A 24,286-nucleotide genomic window follows, 5' to 3' on the forward strand; every position below is an offset into this window, starting at 1 on the left:
CAATGGGTAGACAGCAGTGATGCCATCGTATTTCAGATAAACTTGACATCAGATCATCAGTGGATAGCAAAAAATAATGGACACTGGGGATTTGGTCCCCAGCCCAGATAGCTGATTGCTTACTTGTTAAAATGACATATAGCCCAATATGAATTCATACCATCTTTTCTTCGGGGGGGGGGAGCAATGGTAAGTTCCACTTGAGTTTCACTTTGACCACCATCACAAAGCTGCCCCCATGCCACATCTGATAACAAAGTCACTTTCTATACACGCGGCTAAAGCTAAAGCTGAGCCAAAATTTCTCAGAAGTCTTTCTTTTCGTGAGCAAACGTCTGAGATTTTTGCTCTCTTTTTCGCACTCTCCAAGAAAAAGAAGAATTTTGCATAGTTTCTACAAATCTTGCCCAGGTGTAGGTGGGTGGTGTTCTGCCTTCCCAATTCCCTCCACTCCCATTCCATAGGATGATTCTAGATTGAGGGCAGTATATCATTGGCGATGCAAAATGGCAGCCTGGCTGCCGATGGAAGTGCTACTGTTATCACTCACACTGGCAACAATAAACATTGGGAAACAAATTAAGAATCTGTGCTAACTCCCTGCTAATGGCCCCTCTCCCCACCCCCAACATCCAAGAAGATGTTGGAGAATGTTTCTGCCCCCAGAATAAATTCAATAAAATCTTCCATCCCACTTTCTCTGCTTATTAATAGAGTGGAGAATTTTTGAAAGGCCATTTGCTAACAGCTCTAGCTAGGGCAGATTGCACAGCTATACACCATGCTAATGATGCTGACCCCACTAGGGGAATGTGTCCTTAGAATGACATGTAATCACACAATCTGCCTGAGCTTTCATCCTAAGGGGAAGCTGCATATGTTTCCAGGGACACCACAGGAACAGCCAAGGAACAGCCGGAATTGCAACATTCATCAGCTTCACAGGGGTGTGGCAGGCACCTACAGTGCTGGTGTTGAAAATTTATTCAGGGATTTTTATGCTTTTCATGAAGCTCTGAATTTTTTTGGATATTTTAATTTATTGTCACTGGCTTTTTATTGCATGCTCTCTCTCTCTCTCTCTCTCTCTCTCTCTCTCTCTCTCTCAACTGCCTTTCTCATGAAAAGCAGTACAGTGGTACCTGAGGTTACAGACGTTTCAGGTTACAGACTCCGCTAACCCAGAAATAGTACCTCGGGTTAAGAACTTTGCTTCAGGATGGGAACAAAAATCGCACAGCAGCAGCGCGGCAGCAGCGGGAAGCCCCATTAGCTAAAGTGGTACCTCAGGTTAGGAACAGTTTCAGGTTAAGAACGAACCTCCAGAATGAATTAAGTTCTTAACCTGAGGCACCACTGTACATTAACACCACAACTTAACTGGGGGTATGTTCCGGGGATCGTGCCTAAAAGCAAAATTGTATATAGTCAAAACACATTGGATGCAATGATGGGTGGGCTTGCCAAACCTCCCCCCCCCTTTAATCTTTTATTTTTTAAAAAAGTTTGCCAAGCACATAAAGCTGAATGTGCACAAGTTAAATGTGTGTAAGTTGCAGGCTTGGGATGCCAGTGGCGCTGTGGTCTAAACCACTGAGCCTCTTGGGCTTGCCGATCAGAAGGTTGGCGGTTCGAATCCCTACAATGGGGTAGGCTCCCGTAACTCGGTCCCAGCTCCTGCCAACCTAGCAGTTTGAAAGCACGCCAAAAAGTGCAAGTAGATGAATAGGTACCGCTCCGGCGGGAAGGTAAACAGCATTTCCTTGCACTGCTCTGGTTTTGCCAGAAGCAGCTTAGTCATGCTGGCCACATGACCCAGAAAAACTGTCTGCAGACAAACGTCGGCTCCCTCAGCCAGTAAAGCAAGATGAGCGCCGCAACCCCAGAGTCATCTGCGACTGGACTTAACTGTCAGGGGTCCTTTATCTTTACCTTTTTTAAATTACAGGCTTACTGCATATAAGTCACTGTCCAGCATTCCTTGGAATTCTCCGAAGCAAAAAAACCTCACTGCAATTTTGAAATCACTAGTTAAAATCAGAGCAGTCTTGAAAGGTTCAGTCTGACCCCTAGATTCAAAATGGAATCCATTTGTATCTAAACAAAAACAAAAACACTGTTCTTTGGTCTCAGAGACCCTGAGAGGAATATGCCGGTGAAGAAGATGCCTACACTCAGTGGCATAGCGTGGGGGGTGCAGGGGGGGCCGGCCGCACTGGGCGCAACATCTGGGGGGGCGCGCTCGTACTCGCAGCTCTCTGCCCCTACCAGGTTAGGGGGCGCAAATTACTTGCCTTGCCCCGGGTGCTGACAACCCACGCTATGCCACTGCCTACACTCAACAGGGCTGCATCCTTGATAGGTGGCTTATTCAGTTGGGTTACACAGGTATGAGAAGAGGGTGTGCCTTTCTTGATCAGACCAAAGGCCTTGCCTCATAACCCTGTGCAATTTTTGTTTCCATTGTAAAATCATTGCTTTCCTTCCCCTGTGCACAATTCACAAAATTCACTTAACTGCATATCAAAATCTTCACTCGAAACACAGACAACAATCCGTGTAACTCTGACTGAAGTTGGTAAGATTTATTTCCATGTAAGCATGCTTAGACTCATTGTAACACACTGCATGCTCAGTTGGCTTGTACATCCAGCTGCCATTTTCTTTTTCTGTGGACCAAGAAATAAAATGACATCTATTTGAGGTATGCCTAGTTTCTGGTTTGTTCTTCTTCTTGTTGTTGTTACTTCACATGGTGAGGTGGTGTTGAAATTCCACAGCACATAATCCTTTTAACAGGTAATATTTCTGGCATGTCTGATTTAGCAACAAGGTATCAAACCAGCAATATGGGAAACGCCCATACAGAAATACCTTAAGGTCTGAATCTGGACCATCTACATTGTAATCTTTCATATTTTCTGGACTCCCTGTATCAGTCCCCAAGCTCATTCAGAAATTCTGGAATGAAGCTAATTAAGTACAGGGGAAAAAATATTTTTGCTAAAATATTGGAAAATGCTATATTAAACAATCTCAAGATAGAAAATGCCGATATAATATAAAATAAATCTTACTAATGAAGCTCACCCTGCATCAACTCATTCTTCTGCACTTTTATGTGCAGTAGTGGTTAAATAAACGCTCTGATTAGCATCTATGTTATATTGATTTGAGAGACTGGTTTGGTAGGTGCTATTAATCACTATCTTGGCTGTATCAAACTCTGAGCTCTGAGTACCAATCTACTGTGTTCCAAGTTCTAAATATGGAAGATGTGCTTCTTATCTCTTCATATTGAAAAAAGCAAGTTCACGGTAACAACAGATACTGGGAGTCCATCACTTTCCTGCATAAAACAGCTTTCTATCTTAAGGGAGAGAAATGTGAATTAATAATATTTTGCAGGAGTAGAATATACCTCTTTTACAAATTTACAGATAAGGACCTTGTGTGGACCAATAGTTCTCAAGCTATGTTCCAGGAAAGAATGGAATCCCTAGGAAGCTTATCAGTGATTTCTCAATGAGAAGCTGAGTTTATGGTAGACCCACTGCCCTGAAAGGCACTTTGCCCACAATTACTCACCATCCAATGAAACTTGAAGTCTAAGGGGCAAAATAGGAGTGTTCTGCAGTGCACTTTTAAAATAGGGTGGTAGACTATAGCATTAAAACTTTTGACTGTAGCACTGCAGACTGCAGGTGGAGGAAACATCTTTGTACAAGTGCTCTAAAGTCCTCCATGCATGTGGTGACATGAACATTGGTGCAGTCCCCACTGCAGGAGAGGCAAACCATAACAATAACATCCTTCTGGACCATCTAGAGGGGCTGGGAGCTGGGGGCACTGTTATACAGTGGTTCCGCTCCTTTCTCCTGGGCTGTGTTCAGAAAGTGGTGGGGGGGATGAGTGTTCAGACCCCTGGGCTCTCACTTGTAGGGTGACCCAAGGTTCTGTCCTCTCCCCCATGCTTTTCAACATCTACATGCAGCCGCTGGGAGAGATCATCAGGGGGTTTGGGCTGGGTGTTCATCAGTATGCGGATGGTACTCAGCTCTACCTCTCTTTCAAATCAGAACCAGTGAAGGTGGTGAAGGTCCTGTGTGAGGGTCTGGAGGTGGTTGGAGGATGGATGTGGCTAACAGATTGAGGTTGAATCCTGACAAGACTGAAGTACTGTTTTTTGGGGACAGGAGGTGGGCAGGTGTGGAGGACTCCCTGGTCCTGAATGGGGTAACTGTGCCCCTGAAGGACCAGGTGCGCAGCCTGGGAATCATTTTGGACTCGCAGCTGTCTATGAAGGCACAGGTCAATTCTGTGTCCAGGGCAGCTGTTTACCAGCTCCACCTGGTACACAGGCTAAGACCCTATCTGCCCGCAGACTGTCTCGCCAGAGTGGTGCATGCTCTAGTTATTTCTCACTTGGACAATTGCAATGTGCTCTGCGTGGGGAGACCTTTGAAGGTGACCCGAAAACTACAACTAATCCAGAATGTGGCAGCTGGACTGGTGACTGGGAGTGGCCACCGAGACAGCATAACACCAGTCTTGAAAGACCTACATTGGCTCCCAGTACATTTCCGAACACAATTCAAAGTGTTGGTGCTGACCTTTGAAGTCCTAAATGGCCTCGGTCCAGTATACCTGAAGGAGCATCTCCACCCCCATCGTTCTGCCGGGACACTGAGGCCCAGTGCCAAGGGCCTTCTGGTGGTTCCCTCACTACGAGAAGCCAAGTTACAGGGAACCAGGCAGAGGGCCTTCTCGGTAGTGGCACCCGCCCTGTGGAACCCCCTCCTACCAGATGTCAAAGAGAAAAAACAACTACCAGACTTTTAGAAGGCATCTGAAGACAGCCCTGTTAAGGGAAGCTTTTAATGTTTGTTGGACTATTGTTTTTTAATGTTTTGTTGGAAGCCACCCAGAGTGGCTGGGGAAACCTAGCCAGATGGGCGGGGTATAAATAATAAGTTGTTGTTGTTATAAGCTTCACAGTGGCTTGTCTCTTCAGCAGTACATAAAATCAGTGCCACAGATTCAGTGTTCTTGGATCACCTGTGCAAGGGCTTTTGTTCCAGCACAAAGATGCAAAAAGAGGTTGTGCAAAGAGAAATTCAGTGCGGAAGAGGCAAACTTCTTTTTTTAAGCTTGTCTCTTCAGCTTGTCTCTTCAGCGGTACGTAAATTCAGTGTTCTTGGACCACCTGTGCAAAGGCTTTTGTTCTAGCACAAAGATGCAAAAAGAGGTTGGGCAAAGTGAAATTCAGTGCAACAGTTTTGCTAGCAGATTTCATTGTGCAACAGCTTGCACAACCAGAAGCATTGTTTATTGTGGGTCATCAAGGTATTCCATGTGTTTGTGTATGCATGATGTTTCTTTCCTTTCCCGACTGATGTGCTATTTTTTAAAAAACAAAACAAAACAAACCCTTGTGTCTAGTTGCACAATTAGTTGCACAACAGATACTGCTAGGGTAACTAGCTCATCACTAAGCAACATTTAATTTAGCATGCTGTTGAATTCCAATCCCAAATTTTCAAAGCAAATATGCAAATGTACCTCAAGAAAGTTGAGTTTTCAAACAGGTAGGCAGTATTCATCGTGGCAGTAAAATGCTAGTTTTATAGCAGACTTTTTTCACTCCGTTCCATTTCCATAAAACAGCATACTTACAAGATGTTGCCTCACTCAATATAAGCACTCATCAAATAAAATGCCGGGCAAATGTCCATATTTGCAGGGCCTGTGGGATGAGTTTATTAGAAACCATTTTAACACACAGGCAAAGATGCTTTTCAAATCCCCTAAATCTATATGACAATGTTTCATCCGCCATGTTCATTCCTGACATTCCTAAATCTCTCATATACAAATATCTTGCACTTTTTTATATACTAATTTTTCTCTTCGCCATGCTCTCTTTATGATTGCCATTTTTTAATTTGCATTAGTTATGTTAGAGAAATCAAAGACAGGAGTGGAAATTAGGGTGATGTGGGGCGGGGGGAGACAGAAAAGTAGGGGGTAGGGAATGTAACGGAGTACAGTGGTACCTCGGGTTACATACGCTTCAGGTTACATATGCTTCAGGTTACAGACTCCGCTAACCCAGAAATAGTACCTCGGGTTAAGAACTTTGCTTCAGCATGAGAACAGAAATCGTTCTCTGGCAGCGCAGCAGCAACAGGAGGCCCCATTAGCTAAAGTGGTGCTTCAGGTTAAGAACAGTTTCAAGTTAAGAACGGACCTCCAGAACGAATTAAGTACTTAACCCGAGGTACCACTGTACTGTCGATATGTATCACTCCATATTGCTATATGTGTCTTTATTTATGATCATAAATATGGTGTCAGGAGTAATTGCCCCCCCCCCAAAAAATCTCCTCCCTACCAAAGTAAGACTTCAATATCTTTTTGGAGTGAACCTAGACCGCCATGAAAATGGTCAGGGATTATATGAGACACAGTCCAACAACACAGGGAAGATCACAAGTTCCTCATCCCTGTCATTTTTCAATTTCCCTGATGCTTGAGCAGCAACTGATTTCATGGCATGTGAAGCTTCCAAAAGAATGAGTACTTTTATAGAACTGGTCCAGAGAAATTCCATATACAGGGAGAGGGAATATTCTTGGATATGTATACTGGGACGTATTTAGAAAGTGTTAGTATATGTCCCTATGGACTGTCGCCTCTTTAACTTAGGTAGTAGGATAATGGATCCTTGTTTTCCCACTTCTGGAATGATGTTTTGCCTTAAAAAGAACATATGCTACACAGCCCAAGAAACAACATATTTTCCTTCTGCAACTGCTGCCAGCCAACTGCTCTATTTAAATCTAGTAGGATGGCAAGAAGATTATCTCTCCCCCCCCCTTCCTTCCCCTTTGGGTATCCACCATCTGCTTTTTGTTGTTGTTTTTAAATTAAAACTCTTCCTGATTAAGAAAGGAAACATGCCAGCTTTATTCTGGCTTATTTTTAAGGTCTAGCATGCTTATTCAAAAAACATTAAGTAAACGGCAACAGGCTAGCTTTGGATTTACCTATAGGCACTATGTATAGTTAAATTGTGTCCTCCCTAAAGGACATGATTGCGGTGAGACCTGGAGACTGACCACCTGTGTTGTGGGTGGGTAAGACTGGTCAGCCACAACACCCGATTGGTAGGTCCCTCAATGTTGGGTTCAATCTGGCCAATGGGGCACAGTCTAAATGGGTGGAGGGACCTATATATACCCATGCACGTGACCCAGAGCTTCTCTTTCGGCCGTGCATTCGGAACACCCGCCCACCTCTCCCTACTTTTAGGGCATTGTGCGCTTGACCTTGCTATGCCGTCGTGTGTTGTCTGTAATTGGGACAGGAGCACGGCAGGAATTTCCCCACTTGGCTGATTGGCTGTTGCCATTTGGGTTTCACCTGCCGCATAGCAAATCGTCACAACTTGTAAGGTTGCGGATAGGCACTGACTCAGGTGATAGGGATGGGAGAACGGTCTCGCCATCCCTATGTGAAGGATATTCCCTTAAATAAATCCAGGGACTCACCTGGTTTGGTCAACCCCCAAGAGGAGGTTGTGCCTGTGTCTGAGTCCAGGGGGTCATCTGGGAGGTGAACATAGTCTGCTCCTGGCTTTTGCCTACCCAGGTGTTCACCCTTGGCTGCCCTATGATAGAGCTCTGGGTCAGCGCTGCCTGCAAGGGTGCAGGGAGCTAGTCGAACCAGAGCCTATGCAACCACTCACCTACTGTAATCAATAAAGTTGTGGCCTAAATTCTGCCAAAAGCCAAAACTAAAATTTGAGTCAAGTGTGACTTTATTTAGGGGGGAGGTCTTTGGGTGTGAACACACAAAAGCTATGCAGAGACTGAACAATACCCCTCCACCCCAAGCCCCTCTATCTGATCTTTTGCAATCTCTCCAGCACCCCACACTGCCCTACTTGGTCATAAATCTTATTAGTCTCAATGCCTAATGTGTAGAGCTGCATTCACATAGCCAGGTGTTCCAATTCCATAACATTTCCATAACTGTTAATTCCCACATTGTACCTGAGTTTTCACATGATGTAAAAGCCACTTCTGGAAACACAGCAGAAGTAGGGAAAGTTTAGTGGTCATTTCGGCATTATTTGCTTCCGGAGGGGGGCGGGGAGTTTACAAATAACACGAAAATGAGTGCTAAACTTGTGTTATTCATGTTGGCTTTTGCATTGTTTGAAAGTGCAAATATGCTGGTAATGCTGAAATTAACAGTTAAGGGAATGCCAGAATAGTGGAATAAACTACTGTGCACATTGAAATGAGTTCAATGTTTTATGAGACTTACAGACCCTCCAAGTGTCCCTATTTTCCAGGGATGCCCTGGATTTTGAGAAGCCGCCCCACTTTCTGATTTGAACCCAGCATGTCCCACTTTTCCTTAGGACGTCCCTATTTTCATTGGAGAAATGTTGGAGGGTATGAAGTTTTCCGACCCCTGAGCCTCCTGAAGGCAATTCTGTATGGGGAAGTTTTTAAATGTTTAATTATGTTTTTATATGTGTCAGAAGCTGTGCAGAATGGCTGGGGCAGCCCAGTAAGATGTTGGGGGGCATAAATAGTAAAATTATCATTATGGAATGGGCCGTCCCTATTTTCATCAGAGAAATGTTGGCGTGTATGGACTTGCATGTGGCTGTGCTTTTGAAATTTTGAGATTTTATCAAATGTAGGCTTCGACTATAAGTGTCGTGACTCACAATATAAGGTGAAGGAACTTTTGTAAATTATGCTACGTTTGATTTCGACAGAGCATTCATCCTCTTACGTTTTACTCCGCTGAGAAGAGAGTGATGAATTAAACAGAATATATGCATACTCTTTAACTCTCTTTTTAATGCATACCTGAAACAGTTCATCATCCCCAATCTGAAAGAGAGATGGAAGAAGTTGGTCGGCCTAAAAGCAAAAGTTATTTCTGAAGAGTGCCGAGACAAGAAAGTAGTTGTCTTTTTGTCTTTGAATAAATGATAAACGAAATTAAAAATGGAATGTGTGAGAAATCTGACTGCACCATATATTTTGACTGACCTTTTCTGTCACCAGAGAGAGATGCTCGAAATTATATTATATCTTATAATTATAAATATAATTGGGGCATGACCAAGTATTGTTGTTGACTGATGAGTCAGTATATACCAACTGCAAAGTCACTGCGTTATCTAAAAAGCAACAAATGCATTGCATGAAAATGTAACTAAGGAAGCTCTGATGGATTTTTAAAAAGAAATATAACGAGTTTAAAATGGAGAGGCGGTGAGGGAGGGGTGCCAAAACTGTTCCCTGTCTGATGGTTTTGAATTCCAACTTGCCATGCCAGTTTATTTTGCTTTTCCATGTAGCAACAACTGTGTCATCCGAGGAACCACATACATGCAAGGGGAGAGGACATAAGGCAAGCTATAAAGTAAATTGTTGGTTGTATTTTATCCTGCCTTGTGTTGAAGATCTCACAGAAGAGTCCTGCACACAATTAATGTATTTTATCCTCTCAACCACCATTGGGCTGAGAGATTGTAACTTCCCCAAAGCAAAGACATGCATGTGCATTTGATAAGAATACAACACATCTCATCATTGTAGGGAAAACTCTGACCGGATGACTTGTGTGCTTGTTTAATCTGATGTCCCTGGTGCTAACTGTTGATGGGCAGTGTCAGGACCTCTGCTCTCCTTCTTATAAGTCTTCTTTGTTTTTAAAACAGATTTGGATGGATAGTTCTTCAAACTGAGGACTCATTCAAATATAGTGGTACCTCTAGGTACGAACTTAATTCGTTCCGGAGGTCCGTTCTTAACCTGAAACTGTTCTTAGCTAGAGGTGTGCTTTCACTAATGGGGCCTCTTGCTGCCGCTGCGCCGCCGACTCACGATTTTCATTCTCATCCTGGGGCAAAGTTCTCAACTCGAGGTAACTCTTCCAGGTTAGCAGAGTTTGTAGCCTGAGGCATTCACCTGTCAAGCCCCCCCCCCCCAGGACACCCCCAGTTAAAGACACAGTTCACACAACATTTTTGTTTTGGTTTTTGGCATAATTTTGGACACAACTTTATTGAATTACAGTATGTGAGTGGTTGCTTAGGCATTGGTTAACGACTATCTATTCCCACATAGAGGTAGGAACAGAACTGACAACCACAAGCCTGCAGAAGTCAGTTAGCGTAAACATTTTGTGGAGAGAATAGAGCTGGGTGCCAGGCTCTCATCTCTTCCCAAATGTTCCCAGGGGCTCTTGTGTGGCCCTAGCCCCTTGCCAGGGGTTCAGACAAGAGCATGGCAAGCCCCAGGATTGCTTTAGCAGCAGCATTGGAGGGCAGGCACAGCCAACCACATCCCCTCCACCAACCAAAATTAACCAATGACTAACGGCAGCCTTACAAGTTGTGACGATTTGCTACGCAGTAGGCAAAAAACCATATGGCACCTGCCAATCAGCCAAATGGACCACATTCCTACCAGGCCCCTGCTCCAAAGCAGATGACCCCATGACAGGCATAGCAATGTCAGCACAAAGAAACCCTAAATATAGGGAGGGTGGGCAGGTAATCCGATGTGCGCAGCAAAAAGAGGAAGCTCAATGCTGCGCACAGGGAATAAATAGCACCCCCATCAATCAAACAATTTTGCAACATTAAATTCTCCCCAGCAACAATTGGAGGTGCCCTATCAAATTTGTGGCCATCCACACTAACCCGCCCAGCAACAGGGGATGTCATGGTTGCCCCCACTGCAACATGTGCTCTCCATGAAGGAGAACCCACTTTGTAACTCGAGGTACCACTGTATAGGATTGTTCCCTGCAAAGTAGGACACATGGTCACCCTATTCTTTAGAGCAGGGGTCAGCAACCCAAGGCCCATGGGCCACAAGCGGCCCACGGGGGTCATTTAACCAGCCCATGAGCCACCCCTGAACCAAGCTGCTTGCTCAGCGAGTCCCCCCCCCCCCGTGCTGCACTAAACCAGCACAGTGCGGTGCGGGGACTGGCTTTTGCAGTGCTGAAAATCGCATCTGCGCAGAGATGGAAATCACACATGCTAATGCATGTGTGCAATCCGGCCCACAAAGGGATCTCCGCTGGAGTGAACTGGCCCAGGCGAGGTTAACCTTGCTGACCCCTGCTTTAGAGACACTTGCCATGCTTTTCCTCTGGAATTTCAAAGGCAGACTCATCTAAAGTGTGTTACAGCAGTCTAACCTATAGATTCCTGGCACATTGAAAATGGGAAAAGGGCCTTTGAGGTGGAGCCTTGGCCCTTTGTTTGCATTTATGGCAGGGTTTTGTGTTTGTTTGTTTGTTTGTTTGTCAATGATGGATCTTAAAACAAATCAAACTTTAATGGTCATTTGGGTGTTCAGATTATTGTATTGTGCGTCACCCTGTGGATTTAATTTGACATGGGGCAGGATATATATTTGTTACGTAACAACAACGGTGACAAAAACCAGCCCAAGTCCTTTCTATTTAGAACGATCCACTCTGTTAAAGTTCTTCTTTCATCCTGATGTTAAAGTGGGCTGCATAATTCAGAATATCCAAGGAGGAAATGTAATATAAATTTCATCTGGTTTCAGCATCCCAGAAGCCTAAACAGAGCAGGAAAAAGGTACGCCGGATAGAACACCTACCAAGTATTCATTTCACATTCACGGCATCCCAGTAAATGAGAGAAAGGTATGATAAACTGATGCATGAATATAAATTGGATGATGCTTCCACTGCAGGACATCAACAAAGTGAATTGGAAAGCAAGACGGCAATCATAGATTACATTTGGTGATTTCGCCCAGAAGGCTTTAGTTGTTCCAACCAGCAATAGGCTTAGAGAATTCAAAAGACAGAATGAGGAATTCCAAGCTTATAAGAAACGAGTCAAAGAGCTGAATGTTACTCCTGGGTAACGCACTGTATTTTAAAATGCTTTTCTCCATCATCCCCTTGTAAATATATTTAATATATTCAGCGGCGTAGCGTGAGTTGTCAGCACCCGGGGCAAGGCAAGTAATTTGCGCCCCCTAACCCGGGGCAAGGCAAGTAATTTGCGCCCCCCCAACCCCTAACCTGCCGATCTGAGTCGAGTTGCTGCTGGCGCTGCCGCCCAAACCACGCCGCTTGCCCGGAGGAGGAGGGGGGCAGAGAGGCGAGGAAAATGCAACATGGCCCAGCAGCTGCAGCAGCAGCAGCGGAGGCGGGGCTGTGAGGAGGGGCTGCCTGGCACGTCCTCCGCGGCCCTGACGCGCGGGGCTGAGAGCCGCTGCCTGCCGGACGCCTTCAGCCCGGGCGCGCGCACAGCTCGTCGGTTCCACGAGACATGGGGCTCTGCTACAGCCTGCGCCCGAGGCTCTTCGGCGACTCCGGAGGCAGTGAGCGCGCCCCCCCAGATGTTGCGCCCGGTGCGGCTGGCCCCCCTGGCACCCCCCACGCTACGCCACTGAATATATTTGGATAGACCTGTCCAATTTGTGAAAAATCAAGCCTGGCGAGGGGTGGGGGTGGAGTTGATTTGCAGTGGGGAGAGGGAACCAAACCTGCAAACAGAAAAGCTAAATAAGACGGTGAAAGATTTATAATAAGGAATCCGATGCTGTTCTCTAGACTGGATGTTTTAAAGTGGAAAATGCTCGTCCTGTTTTAAGCCAGAATTGCTTGTGCAGCTAACAGAAAACCGCTTAGACCTATGTAGAAACCTGCTCAGACCCATGCTGTCCAGGCAAGAGACAAGTGGAATTGTGGACAAGCCCTCAGTAATCTTCATTGCTGAGTGCACATTTAAAGCTGCTTCTCTCCAGTTTGAGTCACAGAATCATAGAGTTGAAAGGGACCCTGAGGGTCATCAAGTCCAACCCTCTGCATTGCAGGAATCTCAGCTAAGGTATCCAAGTCAGATGGCCACCCAACCTCTGCTTTAAAATCTCAAAGGAAGGAGAATCCACCACCCTCTGGGGGAGTTCATCCCACTGTTGAACAGCTCTTACCTCTTGTTGTTCTTGGGTTTTTTTTTCAAAAAAATTATTGATTTTCCAGAATTTTTCTTTAAAACAAACAAACAAACAAACAAACAAACAGACAAACAAACAGAAAAACATACATCTCCACTGTAATTAAATCAAACTTCATAACATTGTTAAGTGGCTTCCTTGCATCCCCCGGTTGAATTTCAGTATATATCATTTTAACGGTTTTCCAAAACCTAAATTCTTAAAAGTTTAACTTAATGACTTAACATCTTTCTTTCTTAACAATTGAACTTTAAACATATTAATTCATCACATTATAAATTTTAATCCTAAGCCTATCTGGTATTTGCAAGCTTTCCAATTAGGTTAATTTAGCATATTTAACTAAATAGTCTTTAAATTTCATCCATTCTTCCTGGTAGTCTTCCTCCTTCTGGTCGTGGACTCTTCCAGTCAGGTCGGCTAGCTCCGAAAAGTCCATCATCTTCATCTACCAATCTTCCACAGTTGGTACTTCTTGTGTTTTCCAATTCTTTGCTAATAAAATTCGAGCAGCAAATGTGGCATACAAAAACAATTTAACTTCTTTCTTGGGCAGTTCCAAACCTGTTATTCCAAGAAGAAAGGCCTCTGGTTTCTTAATAAATGTATATTTCAACATTTTTTTCAGTTCATTAGAAATCTTCTCCCAGGAGTCTTTCACCTTTTCCACCACATATGGAAAAAGGTACCTTCTTTTTCTTTACATTTCTAGCAGAAATTATCATTATTGTGATAAATCTTTGCTAATTTTACAGGAGTTAAGTACCATCTATACATCATTCTTGTTGTTCTTGTTGATATTTATACCCCTCCTCTTTCCAAGAGAAGAACCCAAGGTGGCTTGCAGATTAAACTGAAACAACTAAAAACATTGAAAAAAGAATCATTAAAAAGCAATTAAAGATTTGTTTGTTTGTCCCATATCTGGGACAGAAATCAGTCCAGCAAATGCAATTGTTTTTTGTTGTTGTTGTTGTTGCTGCTGCTGCTGCTATCAGTACACAAATGATATGCAACTGACTACACCCCATTTTCATTGTCTTTGATTTGAAATGAATGAGGTAGAACAACATAATGACAACATAACTTATATAACTTTGCCCCAATAGATAGTGAGATGAATAATATAGCTTTCGGTGGAAGACAAGCTGCAACAGAATGGCAACAGTGCAAGGAATACAGGATGGGATAAGGAACAATGCCTTCTTGCATTCCTATCTATTGCTGATAGATGACCAAGAAGGAGTCACACACAGCAGTGACTGGCCCTTGAGGGCTGCATGTTTTGATAGCTGTTGAAAGAGGCATTCAGACATTCCATCCTAAACAAGCACCACAGTTGATGAAAATACAGATATGACCATCTCAACAGCACACACATAAGGCTGTAGTTGTTTCTCTTTGGTCCAATATTATTATTATTATTATTATTATTATTATTATTATTATTTGTTACAGTGGTACCTCGGGTTAAGAACTTAATTCATTCTGGAGGTCCGTTTTTAACCTTAAACCATTCTTAACCTGAGGTACCACTTTAGCTAATGGGGCCTCCCTCTGCTGCCACGCCGCCGGAGCACGATTTCTGTTCTCATCCTGAAGCAAAGTTCTTAACCCAAGGTACTATTTCTGGGTTAGCAGAGTCTGTAACCTGAAGCATCTGTAACCTGAAGCGTCTGTAACCCGAGGTACCACTATATTATTATTATTACTATTATTATTATTATTTTCTTATCTTTTTTAAATGCATTTTTATTAAAGATTTTCTTGGTCTACAAAAGTATGTACAATGTATACCTCTCTCTTTTTTTCAAGTAACATTTTTACAGATCAGTTTTGCTTGTTGAGACATTAGGAAGAAAAGCGGGAGAGAGGTGAAGGGGGGAGAGGTGAGTGGGGATGGGGTCGGGTAACGATGTTTCTATTTTACTTAATATATGTGGGGGTTTGTGGCAGCGTCACTTGTACAGGTTCTTTGCTATTCACATGTGTTCCTTTGGTGGTGAGAGCGGTTGGGATTGGCCTAGGGTGTGGGTCCAATATTATTTTAAATTTTTATTTATCAACTGCTTGTAAATCCACAGTACTCTGTTGCAGTCATCTTCATTGTCGTCCTGTCCCCCCCGCCCCCCGTTAAGATCAAGGGCAAGAACACATGTGTTTGTTTGCAGAATATGCTTCAAAAAATTCTGACTGGTTTCAAGATGAAAAGACAGGGAAGTAACTCAGCGTGTACTGTGGAATAGAATGCCTGGAGCAGTTTGACAGACCCTTTAAGATGTCATTTTTAAATAAGGAAGTGCTTCGGGTTTTTAAGCTTGCTAGAAACCACTTGGGCACCTAAGATCCTTCAATCACAGCATCCTGGTCCAGAGCAACTGAGTAGAGGTATTGTTTTGTCTTCACACACAAAATATGCTCCTGCTTTACATTGACAATGCTTTACAAAAAAAGGAAACACACACACTACTGAAATCATCCATCATGAAAACAGAAAGGAAGCAGGATAATATTTGAACATGCTATAAGTCAGCTCTACACCCATTTGTGACATGTCATAAACTTCCAAAAGTGAGAAAAAAAACCACAAAAAAACAGAACAGCTATACCCTCACAAATAGGTGTAGTAATATACCTGTTTTTTGAAATTTCATTTGAGGGCAATTTGGATGGGAAAAGCAGAAAGATGCTTTGGAAATAGGATAATAAAGGTTAGCCAAAAAGTCTGACTTAATAGGGGACTTTATACTGATATCATAAAAACTGCTCTTATTTTGGAGACATTTCTATTGTGCATTTATCAGGAAGCAGCAAGTACTCATTTGCCTTTCATTTACTTTTTAGCTACCTGCCTATTATTCTTTCTTATTTCCTCCCCATCTCTCTCATTTTCTTGCATCCAACTACATAACCATCCACCCCATTCTTCTCCTCCTTTTTCAAGCTGGTTTATGATACTTACCTCTCCTTTTGTAAAACCTCCTGTCATATCAATTGAGATGTACCTTTCCCAGAACCACCTGAAGCTTCTCAGAGAGATGGAACTGCAACATGAAGTAGGGGCTCTTTTTGAAGATCTACAAAGGAATCTAAGAAGTATGACTGATACTAATTAGAGGCAGCAAGTTTAATACAGCCTGAAGACTCAGGAGTTTCTAGCAGCAAGATAATTGTCTTTCTTCCTACTGTTTCTTTCTTCTTCTCCTGATTACTCTTCATTATGGAAGCAGATAAATAAATGCCAGTGAAGAGATAAAGGCCTCATGTGTAACCGTTTTTTGCAGTCTTGTTGCAACGTGAGAAGATCTCCCCTGTTTGTGAGATACAACAACAACAACAACAACAACAACAACAACAACAACAATATCTACCCCGCCCATCATGCTGGGTTTCCCCAGCCACTCTGGGCGGCTTCCAACAAAATATTAAAAATACATTAAAACATCAGTCATTAAAAACTTCCCTAAACAGGGCTGCCTTCAGATGTCTTCTAAATATCAGATAGTTGTTTATTTCTTTGACATCTGATGGGAGGGCATTACACAGGGCGGGCGCCACTACCAAGAAGGCCCTCTGCCTGGTTCGCTGTAATTTCACTTCTCGCAATGAGAGAACCACCAGAAGGCCCTCGGTGCTGGACTTCAGTGTCCGGGCTGGAACAATGGGGGTGGAGATGCTCCTTCAGGTGTACTGGGCTGAGGCCATTTAGGGCTTTAAAGGTCAGCACCAACACTTTGAATTGTGCTTGGAAGTGAGATTGTTGTGGGTTGCTGGATTTGACAGTGTGGCTCTGAATACTAGTGTTGGGAGTTTCAGGTAGGCAGAGTGCTATTGGGTTAATTTCCAGCTTGCAGACATCTCACAGACATCTGGCTGGCCACTGTGAGAGCAAGATGCTAGACTGGATATGCCATTTGCCTGATCCTGCAGGATCATTTTATGTCCCTATGTTGCTGGTGCTGAGCAATGGGTAAAGTGGATGGCCCCATGACAATGCTGACCAAAATGCATCTTGGGTTTTGAATGGAATTCCCCCCTGAGCCAATATCTTTTGTTATGTATGAGGTCCAATTCATAGAGAGATCCATGCTCTTAACCTATGTGCTGGATCATGGCAAAAGCAACCAGAGCATGTGTAACACCGGCCAGTCAAAAGGCATTTGGAGAGTATCACAATGTAGAGAAATTAAAAATCACTCAGGTAGCTTTTTGTTTCACTGAAAATGACCTTATTCAGTCACCCTAACATTGCATGTCTTCAGAGTGCTCCAGGTTATCATCATGAGCACATGATAATTAGAAATCTGACACAAGGGTATGTGGACTGTCTGGCTAAAGTAATGAAATGTAAAGCAAAGAGTTATATAATAGGTAGAAGGCTATGCATTCATGATGTGTAAGGGATATCAGAAAATTCTGCCAGAAACAAGAGTGGAAATTGCCATGTCTGGAACAAAAATCAGTCCAACAGGTACATTTCCTTTGCACTGAAATGAATGGAGTGGAATAAAAATAATAATGTATTTTACGCAATGAATTACATGTTACATAATTTTGCCACAGCAGACAGCAAGTTTAGTATCTAGCTGATCAGGTTTTTTTATGGAAGATGAACTGCAGCAGAAAAGAAACAGGGCTTCATGCCACAATTTCAGCGTGGAATGGAAGATGTTGCCTTCTTACATCCTTAAATGTAGCTCTAACGTCTTCCACATTGACTTCAAATAGTTACTGAGATGAAAGAAAGATCTTGCTATTTGTTCAGCCTCTTGCATGAGGAAATAGTGTTTCTTTGCTCTTTCTGTGGGCAAACATCTAGTTAACTATCATAATATACCTGAGATAAGGAGAATGGTTTGGATGGACTTAGATCTTTACTTAGGTTCTATACCACAGGGAGAAAATACTGTGCTCAGCTTACATGTTCACATCAGAAGCATCTACAAACATAGATAAAAATAACTGCAAAGGGATCCAGGTAGGCTGAAATATTTCTGAACATCATTTTGATGGTCCAGAATCTGTAAACCTGTGACATGCTTCACTGTTCTTTTTCATTTGTCTCTATAGTTTAAGCTAGATGTCAAGTTGTTCCTAACTCCCAAAGACAAAAGCTGGGCCAATTCAAATTATTCCGTTGGAGATACTCTAAGAAATTCACTTGACAAGCTAGTGCATTCCCTCCAAATAATCTCAACTTTGCAATGGTTCCCAACCCCATTGTGTGGGGAATGTTATTTATATGGTGTAATTTTTGAAAGTAACTAATGGTAGGCACAATAAATTCACAAATAGGGAGCCCACAGGGTAATGTTCATGAAAGGAGATCTCCATACAACTCAATATTTTATTCCTTCTCCTCTCCTAGGCACAAACTCTTTCTTTCTTTCTTTCTTTCTTTCTTTCTTTCTTTCTTTCCTTCCTTCCTTCCTTCCTTCCTTCCTTCCTTCCTTCCTTCCTTCCTTCTTTCTTCTTAATTTTGTATAGTGCCCTTCATCTGAAGATCACTGAGCAGTTCACAACATAAAAATACAAAACACAAAATACATAACGAAAAACAAAGATAAATCAATAACCCCTCTCCCTCAAACACATTTAATAGGCCATAGATTATTTAATCAACCCAAAGGCCTGGTTATAAACTAATGTTTCTGCCTGACACTTAAAGATAATGTTATGAGTTTGGGATGTTAAGCTAGGTACCAGACCCATCTGATCCCTCTATCTAGCAAGTTTTAGAAGGCTTTTCATTATTGGAATAGCCAGGCTAGCCTTCTGGTGAGATGGTAGCCCGGGTGACGAGGCTTTAAAGAGGATTAATGGGCTCCATGAGAGACAGTAAATATGTGGGTCCCTCTCCCTCCATGGAAAAGGCTAGAGTTTGGAGCAAAGGTAGCAGGGATGTGACCTAAAGGTAAAGCTACAAACTGGAGAGAGAGCCAGGGCAATGTTTGAGAGCATTGTTTGAGTTGAGGCTGTGGCTATGGAAGAAACTTTAGAATACCCAGCCTATTGTCAGAATTCTCCCCCTCCCCTCCCGATGGTTTCAAGGAGCCAGGAGGAAACAAGAAAGCTTTTCCTTATGATTTATTCAGTCACTGCGGTAACAGGCAAAGAATCCCAGTCTTTCCTCCATAATGAAGTTGCTCACTCTGGCTCCTCCTCCTTTCCCCTTCTCCAACAGCAATGGCCCCTATGGAAGCCTCCCATTGACAAACGCCTCTGCATACATTGCTCTTGTACCCTTTAAGACAGTCGTGTTTTAGGGGATGGGGGATCCTCTATGCTGTCTAATGAAGTGTTCCCTGGCTATTCTGTCTCCCCCCCCCCCCTTCACTTCTCCTAACTCCGCATAGCTTGGCTGCTTGCCCATCTCTGCCTCATTATCTCCCTCTTGGCTTGGCTGCAATTCAATGCTGTTTCTCTCTCCCCTGTCAGATACAGGAGAATGGGGAGGCAATCTCCACCATTCCCCTGCCTCTTCATTCCAGTCCTTGACACCTATTGGCATCAAGCAGGCACCCACTAATTTTTCCTTTTGTTTATGGAAGCCTATCCAGACATACAGAAGTTGACGGGTGCTTTAATCTGTTCTTATCTTAACTGTTGATTTTAATTAAATTGCAACTTTGACTTTCATAGACAATTTTAACATTTGTTTGTTGACTTTGCAACCCACTTAGCAGTTGTATTAACAACCAGGGGCTATATAAAATTTGCTAAATAAATAATCTGTTAGAACTCACCCAGTGAGACAGTGCCACCGTGCAATGACTTTTGAATTTTTATTTATTTACCGTATTGGCCCAAATATAAGCTGCACCCGAATATAAGCCACAACTTTAAAAAATCGGGGGGGGGGGGAAGGGGGGGAGAGACAATACCCGAATATAAGCCGCTCCCTTAAAATTCTGCAGGCACTCACGCTCCCGGGCTGCTTCCTGGGGAGGGGGGAAAGGCACTGCTTTGCTGGCAGCCTTCCCCCCTCCCTTCTTTCTCATGGCTCTGGGGAGGCTTGGGAGCAATGGGCAGGATGGGCACCGTTGTCCCCCCCCAGCCCTGTGGTGGCATCCTGGGCAGGGGGATGGCGCTTTCCATTCCGGCCTTGGAGGGCAAGGCAGGGCCACAGACCTAGAGCAGCTGTTTCAGAAGTGATGTCGTAAAGTTGTGAATATAAGCCGCACTTTAACTTTTCATGGTTGGAATTTGGGGGGGGGGGAGTGTGGCTTATATTCAGGCCAATACGGTATTTATTTATTTACTAAGTTTGTATACAACCCTTCAACCAAAGTTCTCAGGGCAGTTCACAGCATAAAAATACAAAATTAAAAGCACAAAATACATAACAAAAGCAACAAGGAGAAAGCAGTAGTACCAGTAGTTTCTGCTGGCAGAGGCAGGGAAACTGTTCCAATAGACCATGGGTCAGCACACTAAGGTCCACGGGCCAGATCAGGCCCAATTGCCTTCTAGATCCGGCCAGCGGACAGTCCAGGAATCACAGTGTGGATCACCAGCGTGTGGATCACCAGCGCACACTTTCTTTCCCTCTCCCTCCCTCTCCCTCACACTGCGGCACTTTTCTCCTCAGGGACGGAGCAATCTTGTCCCACGCCTGGTGCTGTCAACGGCAGGAGTCGGCTCGTCCACCTGCTTGCCTCAGCAGGGTGGTGCTGTGAAGGGGGTGTGTGATGCTGGCTGCTGGCTGCTCCTGCTCCTTCTCCCTCTCCCTCAGTCTGCCCTTCCTTCCTTCTCTGCGCCCCTTCTCCATGCCACTTCCTTGCACGCTTTCTTCGTCACCACCTGCCTGCCTCTCTCCTTCATTCCACCCATGACATGGCGTTCAGGTGGGCTGTTGCGGAGGCCACGGCAGCCGCTTGTGGGTTGGCAGATGACTCTGTCTTTGTTAAGTTGTCAGACGACATATCAGACGACACAGTGATTCTTCAAACAGCTCTTGTTTATTCACAGGCCAGAACAGAACTGAACTGAAGGGTTCAGCCAGCCTGCTTATATAGAGCTCCACCACAATGCAACAGTAGCAACTTCCTGTAACTAGCCAATCACTGAACGTCACTTTCAATCCCTTATTTGCATATGTGGACCTGAGTAAAAACTATCTACAGTATCCCCCTGCTGGCCCAGGCTGAGAACTTCAGTATATAACAGTCTTCTTCTCCATGGTCCCTCTTGGGAAGCAGCAGCAGCAGGTGGTGGGTAAAAGCTCTGTCGATGCCCCGGTTCCCCTACGTCTGTCCATGGCTCCTCCGCCAGGGCTGCTTCTTCTTTCTTCGCCAGCCAATGCAGCCTCCTACCCTGCCATGGCACCTGGCTGGCTGGAGAAGCCCAACTGTGGCTATTGGGATGACAACTGGGACAGGTAAAGCGAAGCATCTTCAGGCCTCTTGGGGGTGGGCAAAAATTGTTACTTTCCCCCCCTCCAAAATATAATCCAGCCCCCCACAAGGTCTGAGGGACAGTGGACCGGCCCCCGCTGAAAATGTTTGCTGACCCCTGCAATTGACAGTGGTGGTGGTGAACATTTTTTTCAGGGTGCTGCAAATGGTACCTTCTATGGGGCAATCTAAGGATGATAGGAGATTTTGGAAAGTCAAAAGAAAGTGCTTTTCCATACAGCACATAGTTAAAATGTGGAATTTGCTATCTCAAGATGAGATGATAGACACCAACCCAGATGGCTTTAAAAGGGGGTTAGACAAATTTGTGGAGGATAAAAAAAAATAAAAATGAACGGTGCTTTTTAAAGCAAAATATGGCCCACAAGTTTCCGTGTATGTTGTTTACAATACTTCTTCACATCTTCATAGCTCGCAACCATTCTCCAGAAATCAGAAAATAAGCCTACCAAGAGCTGACCAGAGAAGAAAGAGATGTGTGTTTTTTTAAGTGTGGTGACACAAACTTATTTGTCAGAGATCAAATCTCCTGTGTGCAGACTGATGCAGCTTTTATTTTGAGACTTTGATAATAACATCAGATTGGTGCACTGGGGTGCACCAAAACAGCAAAGACACTTTTAAAAGTACAGCACAAGAGGAGGGATAAAGGCCTTGAGAAACTTGCTGCTTTCACAGTTAGCTTAAAGACAAAATGTGGAACATTTTTTCCAAGACATATTGCTGAGTCTGGACTCTATCCAACATAATGCAGTAAGAGAGGTAAATTGTAGTAGGAGCAATACTGCTGACATTCTCTTTCTCTCTCTCTCTCTCTTCTATTTCCCCTGCAAACTTCTAAAGCTATTTTGTTCTTATGTGTACTTCTCACAGTGCTTGGAGGATTAATATTATCCTGTAAACTTATCACATACCTTGTATAAATAAAAAAAAATGCCTTAGTCTAGTTAAAGCTAAGAAAGGTAAAGGACCCCTGGACAGTTAAGTCCAGTCAAAGGTGACTATGGGGTGCAGAATTCATCTTGCTTCAGGGCGAGGGAGCCAGCATTTGTCCACAGACAGCTTTCCAGGTCATGTGGCCAGCAGGACTAATCTGCTTCTGGGGCAACGGGACACCGTGATGCGTGTTAGAGTGCATGGGACAGAGCAATGGGAGCTCACCCCATCATGGGGATTTCAACCGCCAGCCTTCCAATCAGCAAGCCCAAGAGGCTCGGTGGTTTAGACCACAGCGCCATCTGCTCCCACCTTAGCCTAAGGCCCCATCAGCACTATACATCGAATGCAATGCCATACCATGTTAAACAGCCATGGTTTCCCCCAGATCATCTTGGGAACTGTAGTTTGTTGAGAGTGCTGCCGGTTGTTAGGAAACCTCTATTGCCCTCACAGACTTACAATTGCCAGAATTCCCTGGGGAGAATGATTTACTCTTAAACTAAACTGGAAATGGTAGCTCTGTAGGCATCTCAGCCACATAATGATGGGAATCAAAGCTCCTATCTTCTGCATATAATTAAAAAAATGTGCAGGGTAGGGTCACTGTCCTATTTCTTGTTCCAAGGACGTATGTTTGAAGGATAGAATCATTTGAAACAAACAGATCCCATATATATTATTCCGTGAAGCGCCACAAAAATCAATGGAATCATCATCAACAAAAAAAGGGAACCTTCTCAAATATGTGTAAACCAGTGGAATTGAACTCTGATTAATCAATCTGTGAGCTAAATGTTCCTTAAATCTTTTAGGGATTTTGAGATTTTTTCTCTCTCTAATATATTTCAGAGAAGTCTCAATCACCAAGAAGACAGTCTGAAGGACATAATTATACTAGGTTGGAGTTGTAGTTAATCACTTTTTAAAGAGTGAAGAGGGCTTGATGGATTTCTTTTAATTAAGCTTTGCAAATGACTTGGAGGAAAATATAAATAGCTCTTGCAACTTTCTTTATATTTTGCTGTAGTTTTCTACAGGGGGCTGAACATTCCTGAAATACAGCATTACGATTACAGAAATGGCATACTATGTACAAGTTTTTAATGTCAGAGTCTTTCAGAAACTCGAAGTGCACATTGCACCATCCCTACCAAGATGATCTCCGTATCAACCACTTTCTCATAAATATGTTCAATGGAAAAATATACCATGCTGAACAAAATATCACAAGCAATAGTGCACACTTGCAGCTCACCTTATCTAGTATTTGGTGCCCTACAATCATCATCATCATCATCATCATCATCATCATCATCATTATCTAGAGATGAACCAGCAAATGTCCATGTTTGTCTCTCACAACTAAGTGTGTATATACCTGTCAACAGATTGGTTATTAGGTAAGATCAGAAATGCACACAACTGATTTGTTGTTGTTGTTGTTTAGTTGATTAGTCATGTCCGACTCTTCATGTGGTTGTATGAATCCGTCCCAAAGCCACACATAAAGTTGATTGTTTGATGTGTACAGAGTTGTGAATGCATATTTATTGGCCTCAACTTGATGGGTTACAAACTGGCAAACCAATCTAAAACTTTTCCCCAATAGTAAAAGTTAATATATCCCCCAAATAAAACTATTCATCACCTGCTATGGAGATCCGTCTTGACAGGGCTGAGATGCAGTCTGACTGTTAACTGTTTCTGGCTTTACCAAGACTTAAAGCATATCCTCTTTGTGACATCACACATAACATCAGAATGGCATGTTTGCATTCAACCTAAACTATCTCCATGCCAACAGCAATGGCCAGTAAACTTCTGCAGCCAAGTAACCATCAGCCTGACTACCCAGTTGTTCAGATCTAGACTATTGGATGTTTA

At 43.5% G+C, this 24,286-nt stretch overlaps 1 long non-coding RNA gene across 1 annotated transcript; it reads right to left on the minus strand.

The window, feature by feature from the left end:
• Positions 1-13,759: 13,759 nt before the first annotated feature.
• LOC308482108 lies at positions 13,760-24,175 on the minus strand. The gene is made up of 5 exons (XR_013989032.1): positions 24,051-24,175; positions 23,658-23,780; positions 17,884-18,553; positions 16,009-16,357; positions 13,760-14,338 (listed from the first exon to the last, which is right to left on the minus strand). It is a non-coding gene; the product is annotated as an uncharacterized lncRNA (long non-coding RNA).
• Positions 24,176-24,286: the final 111 nt, after the last annotated feature.

Source organism: Podarcis pityusensis (assembly GCF_964106645.2).
Source record: "Podarcis pityusensis genome assembly, chromosome: 7".
In the NCBI taxonomy this organism is placed as follows: Eukaryota; Metazoa; Chordata; class Lepidosauria; order Squamata; family Lacertidae; genus Podarcis; species Podarcis pityusensis.